Source organism: Oryx dammah, unplaced genomic scaffold, assembly GCF_014754425.2.
Source record: "Oryx dammah isolate SB20612 unplaced genomic scaffold, SCBI_Odam_1.1 HiC_scaffold_23, whole genome shotgun sequence".
Lineage (NCBI taxonomy): Eukaryota > Metazoa > Chordata > Mammalia > Artiodactyla > Bovidae > Oryx > Oryx dammah.
In genome coordinates, this window is record NW_024070207.1 from 114,766,725 (window position 1) to 114,779,346 (window position 12,622).

At 48.0% G+C, this 12,622-nt stretch overlaps 1 protein-coding gene across 4 annotated transcripts in view; it reads left to right on the top strand.

Annotated features, from left to right (window-relative positions):
- SH3KBP1 (SH3 domain containing kinase binding protein 1) overlaps positions 1–12,622 on the top strand; it is a 331,078-nt gene that overhangs the window by 283,296 nt on the left and 35,160 nt on the right. The window lies entirely within an intron of this gene.

The window sequence follows — 12,622 nt, forward strand, 5'->3', positions numbered from 1 at the left end:
ACAGGGCTTCGGTGCCCTTGTGCTGAGGTCAGGCAGACTTCTGGGCTCATGTCATGGGAAGAGGGGCAGCGTCGGCAGGTCACTGCCCCTCACCCCTCACTCTCCCTGTCTGTAGATTTCGGGGATCATGGAAAGCATCTGAAAGGATAGAAGGATATAATTCCCAAGTATGTAGCCCTAGGGCTGTAAATCAGTTTCACTTCCATTGTCATATTTATGATTGTGTGTTAAACTGGAATAAAAATAGCTCGCTTTATATTTTAGAAAAAAGGTTTAATCGTGGTAAAATACACATAACACATGATTATCTTAGGTGTGTGAGCCCATTGGAGGAGCAGGTGGCTCACCCATGACATTTGGCAGGTGTCCCCCGAGGTGCAGTGAAACCACTGCCCCCTATGATGGCCTGGGGGGAAACTAATGGGACCAGGGCCACTGTTGAGTTGGTCAGGCTCCTACGTGCTGCATCCTCTTCTGCCAACTGACATGTGCACCACGAGGCCCCTTGACAGCCACAGTGACCTGAACAAGGGCCGCTTCAGTAGCGTGTTGGCCCAGGGCTTGCACTTCAGAAGGAAAAGGGTATGTGAACGTTAAGTGCTTCTGAAGAGAATATGCGCTCCACACCCAGGGAGGGTGGACCAGCAGAGGTCGAACATCACTTTGTGGTGGTGAAAGGAGAACAGAAGCCACGCTCTGCCAAATTCTTACAGCCTTCCAGGGACCACAGGCGTTTCAGTGAAGTCAGTAACGATTTCCAGAATATTCCTGCTGATCTCTCTAATGATCTGATCTGAAGAGAAGTGCAATTCCAGTAGCTTCTGCACCTTCGAAGGTTGCTCTCAACTGTCTTGTTAGCAGATAGGTGTGGGCCTTGTGAGCCATCGATTGGACCTGCAGGGAAAGTGGGCCTGAATGATAACTACCAGTCTTCTGGGCTCACAGAGGCCCCACTTCCCTGCCGCCTCTGCTTAGCTCTTCCCCCCCGCCTCCAGCTCTTGCAGCATCCAGTTGTGGGTCAGAAGGACGAGCCACTGAGGAAGATGCATGAGAGGGGTTTAGACAGAGGCCGGTGGGAAGCCTAGCTGTTGTTGACCTTGTGTGTGAGCAGCCTGGGAGAGGGTGGGTGGACAGCCCCCGACCTCCCAAACACCCAGGGCGCTGATTTGCAAAAAGGAGGGAGTGGGAGGCAAGCCCCAGGCTTCCTTCCTGCCAGCCCCAGGAAGTGACAGAGCCAGACAAGAAGGAGCTGGTACCTGCTCTGGCCCCTTGTCAGCCAGGTGGAGGGAGAACAGTGCCCGCTCCCACTCGGTTGTTCTCAAACTTGAGTGTGCATCAGGGTCGCCTGGAGAACTCATTCGCACACAGTGCTGGGCGCCAGCCCACAGATGGAGTTGGTCTAGGGGAGGTCTGGGAATTGACATCTCTAACAAGCTCCCTGGTGATGCTGATGCTGCCAGCCCACATCCATCCTGTGAGAACCTCTGGTCTGCATTCCCCTGGGTTTTTGGTGGTGCCTCCTCCCTTCCCTGTCTGCCTCTCCTGCACCTGTTAGTGCTCCTCAGCTGTCCAGTTAGCATGCCCCTCTTCTGGAAGCCTTCCCTCATCCCTCACAGTTGCTCTCCTCGAAACGCCTGACACCCCATGTGGAGCCTGGTGCAGGGCCCCCTGCTCTGCCACTTGGGATGTTCACACCCCCGGATTCCTTCCCCAGATTTGAAGCGGATCAAGAGTGTGTTTTGTCATCTCCACATGCTTTACAGGGCTGAGCATATGGCAGTGGCTCATTTAATACACTTGTTGAATGCCCTGGTTCCAAAAAGGGTGGGGGGGAGGTGCCAGTGCTTTCATCATGTTCACTTGGGCTCTCCTGTACAAGCTCCACAGCACTCATGTCTGATGTTCCAGGTCACCTTGCATGCCATGGATTTCAACATAACAAAATTTAAGAAGATTGAAGAAAGGCTTACTGTTTCTCAGTATCTCACACACTTCATATTTTTTGCTAAGCAGTTATGTTAGACAACCAACCCATATTGGTTTGTGGACTTGTTTTGCTCTGCCAAATGAGTTGACTCAGGGATGTTCACATCAAGTAGTTTTGTGTTGGTGGTCCTCCAGAGAAGGTGTATTGTCTGCTGTGCGAACCCAAATCCTTGCTGGGATTTACCTGATGGGATGGGACGGGCGGATGGATGGACGGACGGGTGAACACATGGATGCACAATCACCATTTGCTGTTCTTACTGGAAACGAGACATGAGGCGTTGCCTGCCACTCCAGCTGCAGTGTCTGGGCTTAGCTTCTTCTCACCCACCAGAAAGCTTGCCGCCAAATGTGGCTTCCAGAAGAGATCAATTTCCTTCTATTTAAACAGGAACTAGCACCTTTTAGAAAAAGGAATACATAAAGTTCGGTAAGAAAGGAGTCATTTTTAGATGCATTCACTTAACAGAAATGGATTGAGGGACGTCTGTGTACCAGATCATGGGCTTCAGGAATCTTATCTAAGGGAACTAGGACACCAGCGTGATTTGGAGTCCATCTGAGCAAGTAGCAGCATGCCATTAACATACTTACTTCTGAACAGTAAATGTAAGTAGAAATATAGCAGAAAAAAGAGACTGTTTCAAAAAAAGTCAATAACAGAGTTAATTTACAAATTGAATGATGATAGGAGATCCCCCTGGGTCCTAAGTGCCTGTTTGTTTGAAAGTCTGTGCTTTGGGGATGTGTCAGTTATTATCTCACAGCATGAAAACAGTGTCTGCGAGTCTCATCCAGCCCACCTTATAACTAAGGCAGTCATCCAAAGAGCCTTCTGCCTACATCTATCTTCACACCTGAAAAGAGCCTACTTACTTTTTTGATATTTGATCCTCAAGGTATTTCAAATGACAGAGTATTCCTAAACCTTTTTGTATATGTGTTGTATACACACAAATGAACATGTAATGTTATACATCTCATAATGTGTAGTATCAATTTAATAAAGATAGGGTCAGAAACCCCCATGAGAAGAGGTCTTGAACTTGAGAGAAGGGACCAAAAGGAAAAAAAAAAAAAAGGAAAAGCTGGAAAGCAGCAGGCTGTCCTGAGCTCTAGTAGTCTGTTGCAGTGGGAGTTAGTGAGCCAGAACCTGAGCAGCAGAGCAGGTGTGTGCCTTCAAAGGAAAATAAACCCCAGAGGGAAAGAGGTAGACGCAGGCTGGATAGACCAGAACAGCTTTGTTAATCTTCCCAAACACGGACACCCCAAGTTGTAATAACCCTTCATTTTTCTTCCCAAAGAACAGGCAAATCAGGGAAACCACCAGGCTTTCCTGGGAATAAGGGGATAACAGGGAATAAGACCTTTAGTCTGCGTTGCCTGGGAGCTGTGCTGGTTGTCTGAGGCGGCACAGGGAATGGGGGGGCTGAGGTGATGGAACTTGAGTGATAGGGGCTCTGGGATGGAGGGAAAAGAAGTAAAGCCAAAAGAAGTAAGAGTTGGTGAGATGAACAGGGATGGAGTGGGAGCTGGAAGTGTGGAAAGTTGATGGTCAGAGGTACTAGAGATGCTGGTCAGAAAGAGGAGATTGGTGTTCACAACTTCAGAGGCGGAGGGGGTCTGAAGATGGACATATCCACAGAGGGAGGGGCCCTGAATGTGGGTGGCTGAGGGTGAATGAAGCTTGTTAAGTGCTGAAGGGACCAAGGACAGGAGGGGGGGCGGGAATGGATCACCCACATGGCTGTCACAGGCTCAGGAAGATGGCAAGAGCTGAAGCGAGATGAGGCTGATGTTCTCAAAGCCAGTATTCTCCCAGGTGGATGTTAGTGCATTCTGGGAGTTGATGACAGTCAGTCATGAGAAAGTTTCAGTAGTCAGAGTGGTAGCAGGCCATTAAGTCAAGAGGTTTTAGGTGGCTGGAGTTGGTTACTGTGGCTCAAGCACCACAGAAGGCACTGTCCCCTGGCTTCAGATGTGTCAGAGGAGGAATCTCAGTGAGAAGACTGGCAGGGGTCTTGAACACCAGGCTGTGGGCATGAGGCCTGGTGGTTTCCCAGACCTGTGCTTCTTGGAAATGGTCTACTCCTTTTAGTCTTAAACACACCAGGTGACTTTCACATGGAAGGCTGAAGGCTATGTGGAGTCTCCTGGAACAGGGATCAGGTGTGAGGGACCGTGGAGTTGTACATTTTTTCTTCATAATGAAGAGGGATCTCTGACTATCAGAGAAACCCTGGGAGATTAGTGACTGTTGAGTCCTGAGACATTTTAGCTTGAGGCAAAGATTAAGTAAGCATTTATATGCCAAATATCAACTAAGTGCTTAGGGAAGGGCAGATGTCTCTCTGGAGACCAACTTGCCTGCACAGAAATTAATTTTTCTTTAGATTTATGCAGGCATCCAGGCTGCTTCAAGCCCCTTGGGATACAAATTAGCCCAAAGTAAGCCAGTCTAGTGGTTTTATGACTTGTGTGGTCCCCGTACCCACCAAAAGAAAGCATTAAAAAAAAAAAAAGACCTTTCCTCTTATTAGCTGTAAGCTAATCAATCATTTAATATTTTAAAAAAAGAGGGAAAGAAGCTAGCCAGAGTGTACCCAAACATTCCCTAAGCAGACATGTAGAATGTGCACCCAGGTGGCCAGGCCACCATTTTGAGTTTGGATTGCTCGAGTATTCTAAACATCTTTTCAGAGATTCCTAAGGATATGGCATGTGATGCTTGAGTGTTTCCCTTCTTCTCTACAAGTCAGGACCAAGATATGTCTTTGGAGAATTCAGGAGAGATCTGGGCTAGAAATTACAGAGGTAGGTGTCACTGGCTCGTAGACAGTAGTTACAGGCATGAAATGGCTATAATCACTCCAGGAGATTACAGAGAAGAGGAGGAGTGGGTACAGACAGCAGTGGGGAAAATTGTTACTTACAGGGTGGAGGAAGGATGAGGAGCCGTGGGAAAGGGTGGGTGTGCGGGGTGGCCATGGAAGATAGGAGAAGGGAGGGTGGACTGGCTACTGGCCAGTGGGTCTCACACTTGAATGTGTGTCTCCATTACCTGCAGGCTTGTTAAAACGCAGGTCGCTGCTCCCCAAGCTTCTAATTTAGGAGATCTGGGTTCAGGCCTGAGAATTTGTATTTGTAGTAAGCTCCTGGGGCTGCTGCTGCCACTGGTTTGCCATGCCCACTATGAAAACTGCCACCGAAGTGAGAGCCAGGGAGACTGAAAGGCACTTGCAGTCTTTGGGCACTAGTTGGCCCTTCATGATCCCAGTCAAGCTGATTCCGTACATTAGTTAGGGCTGAGAGACAAACTCGGGTTGAGTTGAAGAAATAACAGATGGGCAGCTGAGCACATGTAGACTTGTCTTGTGAGAAACTCAGCTATGGGTAAAAGATGAAAAATGGGTGCTAGATATGAACTCAGTGATATGAGAGGAGTGTGTGTGTGTCATTCATTCATTTCAGAAATGTATCAAGTGCCTCCCCTTGACCAGGCCTTCTTCTGGGTGGTAGTTAACTCTGGTAACCAGGCCAGACCTTCTTCCTGCTCACCCATTGCTTACTGGGCTTTGGAGCCAGGCCCACCAGGGTCAGAAGCCCACTCCTCTGCTTCTTTACCCTGTGGCTTTGGGCACGGTGGCCACCTCCTGAGTCTCCATTTCCACCACCACCCCCAAGGCACCTAGCTCCTCAGCTGGTACTTGGGAGGCCCTCAGTCTATCTTTTTTCCTCGCTGAGAGAGCTCAGTGGGTAACCTTATTGGGAGAGGGGTTGCCACATGGTGATAAGCAGATCAGGCTTGATAGCCCTGAGGGAATGGGGAAATAGGGACACCCTCAAGACTGCACAACAAGGGGTCTCCAGGGAGTGGAAGCAGAGGGAAGGCTGGGGCCTGAGGCAGGGCGGGTGATGTATGGAGCACAATAATCCTACGGGATACTAGAGAAACACCTGGTCATCATGTAGAAATGTCTATGCAGTATTTGCTGGCCTCATTTCATTTGTATGTATAACTCTCTCCATAACATCTTTCTACCCTCACAAAGAATGAATTTTATTCCCTGCAGCAAGATCCAGCAGTAGTGATGGTTTAGCCTTAGTCCAGACTGAGCCACATTGATTTTCCTGCTAGTGATGGCCAGAGGCAGGCAAGGAGTCAGCAGCAGATAGTGGCACCCTGCATGGGCACAGTACTGCGTGGTTCATGTGATGCTTTTCCAATGGGCTGTTTCTTTGAACACTCTTCTTCCAAATGACACCCACCCCCAGACTCTTCTCAGAGTTGCTTGATGATGAGAACCCCCACCTCCAGGCATCTGAAAAGCCCCTTGCCCCTCTGAGATACCCGGCTGTGGGTCTGCAGATGAGGGCTGTGGGTGTCATCGTTCTTTGGCCTCAGGGGCTGTGGGGCTCATTATGCCCTGGATGGGCTCTGGACGGAGGCCTGTTTCCACACATACTTGCCGAGTCTGCACAGAGAACAGAAACGTGGGGGAGAATTGAGCGGGCAGTGTCCCATCATCTTCCAAAGTGTCTTCACCAACTATAAATAGCCGAGCCTCCCTGTGCTCATCCAAACAGGGACACGGTGCGAGGGGAGAGCTGCCAGGAAAACCACTCTGGTCCCCGCTTCCTGCACCCCTGGCCTCGCTGCTGCCACCATTTTGTCCTTTTCTGAAGGAAAGAGTCAACCTCCCCAGGCAGGAAGGGCCCAGGAAGGGCCATTATCACTGCTTTTTTTGTGAGAGAAATAGCTCTAGAAGCATCAAACATGTACATTTTGATTATCACTGCCCCAAGGGTGGTGGGCAAAGATAGGGCTGGGTGTCAAGAAGCTTCTATCTAGTTTCAATGTGGCCACCAATTAACTGCATGATCTCGGGCTCATAGCTCCCGGCCTTGGAGCACAGCTCCCTTGTCTGTAAGAAAATGAGGGCTTGAGCTGGGTAATCTCTACTCAGTTTTCAGAATCAGAGTCTAAGTCTGAGATGTTATAATAAGGCAGCCTAGAAAGCGAGGAAGAGCATTCACTTCCTCTGACCTCGCATCCTCAGTGTGTAGTTGGACCAAGACGAAGGAGGTGAGCAGTAAGATAGGGTGATTTTGCATCAGAAGGGGCTGATAAAACAAGGTTGCGGGGTTGGAGCAAGAGAGAAGAGAGATAATCTGCAGTTGTTTCTCTAGCAACTTCCCATCTGCCATCTGTCATCATCCCTGTAAGTGGCTAGACTCCCAGGCAGGATCCATCCTGACTCAATGGACATGAGTGAGCAAACTTCGAGAGACAGTGAAGGACAGGGAAGCCTGGCATGCTGCAGTCCATGGGGTTGCAGAGTCGAACATGATTCAGCAACTGAACAACAAGCCAGAGCAGGATGAAAGCTGGGGGGAAAATCAAAGATTGAAGAGGTGCCCGTCAATGATTTTCTGAGAACAGGGGATGAGGATTTTCTGCTTCTTTTTTCTTTCCTTTCTTCCCCAGCTTTTTTTTTTTTAACCCCCTGTAACAATTTTTAGACAGTTAAAACCCAAGCATTTACATGATAGTAGTAGATCCTGCTGAGGGTCCAGAGGGGAGACTGACAAAAAGATTCATCGTCTGGACTTGGAGTCTTTCGCTTGGTAGGAATAAGTAGACTCACTGTTTCCCTTCATCCCCACTCCCCTCTAGAAGGGTTGTGGGGTCTTTTGGGTGGATTTTAGCTGCTGCTGTTAGTGCTGCTGTTCATTCATTTATTTATCATACTTGTTTGCTTGCCTCGGCCTCCTGTGCACTTCAGCATCTTTTCCAGGCCACATGTCTTGGCTTAACTGTCCCAACTTGGGCTAAATTGGGCCAGGCCACTGGCTGAGCTCATGTTCTCAGGGGATGCGCATGGCGCGTCTTCCACATTTCCAACTGTTCATGTGCTCCGTCTCACGTCTCAGACCTGAGGGGGAAGAGCAAGCCCCTCTGGGTTCGGGTATGTGATTTTTTGTTTATTATTAGCAATTTTTAACTCGGGGAGCAAAGGTGATGTCCCCAGCTGGCAGTGAGCTGCAGTGACACAGGTGGCCAGGCCTCTACCCTGCCGCATGGTCTCCATGACCAGCAGGCTCAGTGAAGCCGTTCTGAGAAGTGGTCAAGAGCTTGGGCTCCAGAGTCAAAGTTAGTAGGTTCAAATCCAGATGCCACCAGTCTACTAGTTTTATAACCTTTTGTCAGCAAGTGACTGCTTCTCACTGAGCCTGAGTCTCCTGCTCTATATAATGAAAAGAAGGGCCACTCAGGTGGGCTTCTCCGGAAAGCAGCCTCTGTGGCAGTGTTTAGAATGCAAGATACATGTAGGGGTCAGCGCCTGTGGGGAGAGAGACGGAAGCCATGTTGGGCAGAGGGAGAAAAATTGTGATGCTGCCTTACCAAAGCTTCGGCCAAGTCCATGGAGCTTTGGGACTAAAATGACCCCTCCGACTCGTCCGATGTTCAGCTGAAATGACTGAGACTTTTTTTTTTAATTAATTTTTTAACACCAGAAGCATTTTGTATTAGGGTCTAGCCGACTCACAGTGTTGTCGGTTTTGGGTGAAAAGCAAAGGGACTCAGCCATACGTATACATGTATCCATTCTCCCCACAAACCCCCTCTGAAATGGCCGATGCTTTTATACCATGAACCGTGGGCCACCCTGGAAAGGCCGAAGGAGGCTCCCTGAAGCTGAGGTGGTCCCTGGAGGGGCCGGCACCTCTCCTAGCAGTGGCGGGGGTGGGGTACCCACTTCACAGAATGGGGCTCTGGGTGGTGCAGCTCTCTGTCTGCCACACAGAGGAGATTCTTCAAGGGACAGTTGGGGCAATTGAATCTTACATGGAAGGATCTCATCTCCATGCCTGGTTCATGGTAGGCAGCCAGTCAAGTTAGTTCTCTCGGATTGTGGGTTCCACTTATTCCTGCCAGATGTCCTTGGGCTGGTCAGCCCATTCCCTGCGATTTCAGGTCCCTGACCAGCAAAGCATGGAGACTCTTGGTTGCTAGTTGCCTACCCAAGTCATGTGTTTTAAGTATCCATAATCAAATCCGCTGAAGAAATACAAGAAAAATAACATTATTATGGTTTAAAACTCAGAGTTAAGTGAGGGTCACATTCCAACATTGTTGGCTATGTGGGGATATGCCTGCTTTCTTCTATTTTCTCCTTTTATTTAATAGCCATGGGCATAGAAACTCACCATAAAAAAAAAAATCCTCATGGGAGTTAGTAAACTACAAAAGGATGAGCTCTTTCCTCTTTTGTTGAATTTAGTAACATCCTTTTTGCCAAAATGGTACCCATGTGTTGGGCAGACTGGAGGAGAACGGGGACCACGGAGGGCTGCAGCCTCATTGGGTGTCAGCCGCTCCAAACATGTGCTTTGGAGAATTTCAGAAATTCTGCTATTTTTCAGAACTGAAATTCATTAGCTTTGTTGTAAGCATCTATAAATACAGTGAAAGGCATTTACAAATAGACATTGTAAAACGCTTCCACACCCACAGTCTGAACACTGTCAAAACACCAGCTGCAGCTCCCCTACTTGGAAGGATCAGAACCTTTTTTAAACTGCACCTACTGTGTTTTCAAAATAGGCTTACTTCTGGCCCTGTGTAGAAGATAATTTCAGCTGAAAGCCCGTGTCTGCTCTTGGCATGAGGGATCAGAGCTCATTTAGAGATGGGGGTGTCCCAGTCTCCTTCCTGTCAGAATATGGCAGGCACTTTAGAATCTGGGGAGGGGTCACTCACGGGTGCTGTTTCCTATTTCTTTGGACGGACGCTTCTCATAACCTGGCCCTGTCAGTGTAGGCTTTGTAACTCTACTACCACACCCACCCCCGCCATAACTGGTTCCCAGGTGAGTTCCAGGTGTGGTCACAGGGGATCACAGAGGCCTCTGAATCGGGGAGATCCTTAAAGGAGAGTTTGTAGGTAGGGGCCAGGCAGTCTTGTCTTTTACCTGGATGATACTATTAGGGAGAAATGGGAGCGAACAGAAGCTGCCTGAATTGTACGCATCTTTTATTGAAAGTGAACTAAAAAAAAAAAAGAGTGAACTTTCAAAGGAAGGAAAAATTCACCTATAGGCTTATCCTAGAGACAACTGCTATTAACATTTCAAACTGTTTCTTGCCCATCTTTTTCCTATGTATGACTCAGTTTGTTTTCCATCGCTTTTACATAGGTGTGATCATACCAAATGTCGTACAACTTTATGTCTTTTGGGGAAAAGTGCGATTCTTATAAATACATAATGCATTCCCATTTCAGGAAAAAAAGGCAAATATTCATTCATTCCACAAGTATTTTTGAGTTCCTGCCATGTACCAGGTGCTGGGCTGGTGCTAGAAATCACCCATCAGACTCCCCAGGAATAGCCATTGTAAATACATGTTCTTCTAGCCTTAAAAAAAAAATCCCTCTTCCTAATATATCAGAGGGGCATGTGGGTGCCTGTGAAGTAAGGTGTATGTCAATTTTAACTTGTGTTTTTTAGTTGACATTGTAACATAAGCATTTGTCCCTGTTGTCATGAACTACTTATACATATCATTTTAATGGTTATATCAAAGTCTATCAAATATCATAGTTTTTCAACTGTTCCCCTATTTATAAAAAATTCTAGTTCTTTTCAGTTTTTCTATATTACAGATAATGCTGTGAGAAACATCTTGATCCACAGAACCCATTTGGGTTTTTCAGACTATCTCTTTAGTGTAGACCCCCAGATGAATGTTTCAAATGCTATGAATATATACCCCATTCTGAAAAATTACTACTTTTTACCCTGCCCTGGTCCCAAAAGGCTTGGAGGTAACTTTCGAAAATGCATATAAAAGAATAAAATAGTTAAAAGGGTGACAACAAAGTGGAAATACGGGCAGATAAGTAATACAGCCCAAGATCAGATGAGCACAGCAATGCACATAGAGTGCTCTATGGCCCCTCGAGAGAGGCTCATGTTGGACTGGAAGCTTCCATGTGTCAAACCAAAGAGGGAAATGGTAGCTACAAGATTCACAGTTCCCAAAATGCATGAATAAGCCACGTGTTCAGAAACAGCTGAGCTGTTCTGAGATACACGTGGTTCACTGATGTGCAAAGTTCCTCCCCCCACCTGCACCTCCAACACCCCCACCTCTGCCCTGATGGTCTCTGCAGTGTCACCTCCAATCATCTTCCCCTTTGGCCAAAAGAAAAAAAGGCTAGTGGAATTAACTGGACCTTCCTTGCCTGAGTGACATCTCTCCCCAGATAGAACATGTGTTCTCGTAAGTTTTAGTCCTTGGTGTGTTCCCAAAGGACAGAGTTGGCTGGCTGTGAGCATGACTTGAGTGTAGTCCGGGAATCAGGAAGATGACAGCCCCAAATCATTCCAACGCCACAGCTACCAAGTAACAAGATTAAGAACCCTCAAGAATTTTTTAAAATGAAAGTGCTTTCTAACTAAGAGTAAGAAATGCATTTCTAAAGCATTTCATTCAGAAGGTCACATTCAAATTAGCAGATACAGGAGCCCTGCCAGTAAAGTGTTTTGAAATAAAAGTCCTCAATCCCGCCACTCCAGTTGGCTCAGCGTCTGTCCAGGCGAGTGTGCTTGTGGGACCTGGGCTTCGTAGCCAGGGAATGGGAGCGGGGGTTAACTATGGAAACTTGGCCCAAGGGTCCCACAACCTTGAGGGTTGAGGTGAGGCAGTCTCCTGCTGCTCTCACAGTCCTCAAGTTGTGTTTCCTCTTGGTGGGGACCAAGCCATCTAGCCTAGCCCTGGTCCCGTGGAGTTCTCACGTCTGTTCATCTTCTGCCAAGGGTGCTTGAGGTTGAGAGTCAGCCTTGTTCATCTGGAAGCTGAGGGAAGCTGACCTCTTTCTCCTGGACCTTCTCCGCTATCACAAGGATATGCATGTCTCGCTGAATGCCACCCCCATCACCTCTTCTTGAGTGAGGAACCCAGAAGTCTGCCTCTTACCTCCAGGTTCATGGGTCTCCAGCTTCAGCTTTCTTCTGTCCCCATTGCCTCGGGGACACACTGAACCCCATGGAACTCAGCCCAGCACCATTGACCTTTGTCAACCTTTGTCCTTTCACTGCTCTCAGTCTGGGGACCTCAGACTTCAGCCCTGAGACTCCCTGGCCAGATGCCTGCCTCCCAGATGCCTTGGGCCCTTGCTCTGTCATGTCCTTTCTCCCTTTTCCTCCAAGGCCCAACTATAAGGCCACCTTCTCTGTGTGCCTATGGCCTGCCCGCAGGTATCTGTCCTGACCTAGTTCTTGATTCCCCAAAGACTGAGATGCCCCTGTATCTTACTCAGCCTATGCCATGTGTACTTGGGGCTCTCTGTCTCTTTCCTCCATTTAGACCATGAAATACCCCCCCCAGAGTGGGTGCCACCTGGCTTGGCCCTCTCATTACCAAGTATCTCTCATTACTCAATAGCCATTAGTGTGGTGGGTATTTGACAAATGCTCCTAGAGTGAATCTGTTACTTGTGTAGTTTGGCTACATGGTGACCACAGGGGCTGTGACAAGTCTCTTGCTTTAAGAGCAAAGATCTGCCTGTTTCACTTGCCATCACAGACCTTGGATAATCTAGTTTGTGGCTCATCTTCCTGAAAAGGTC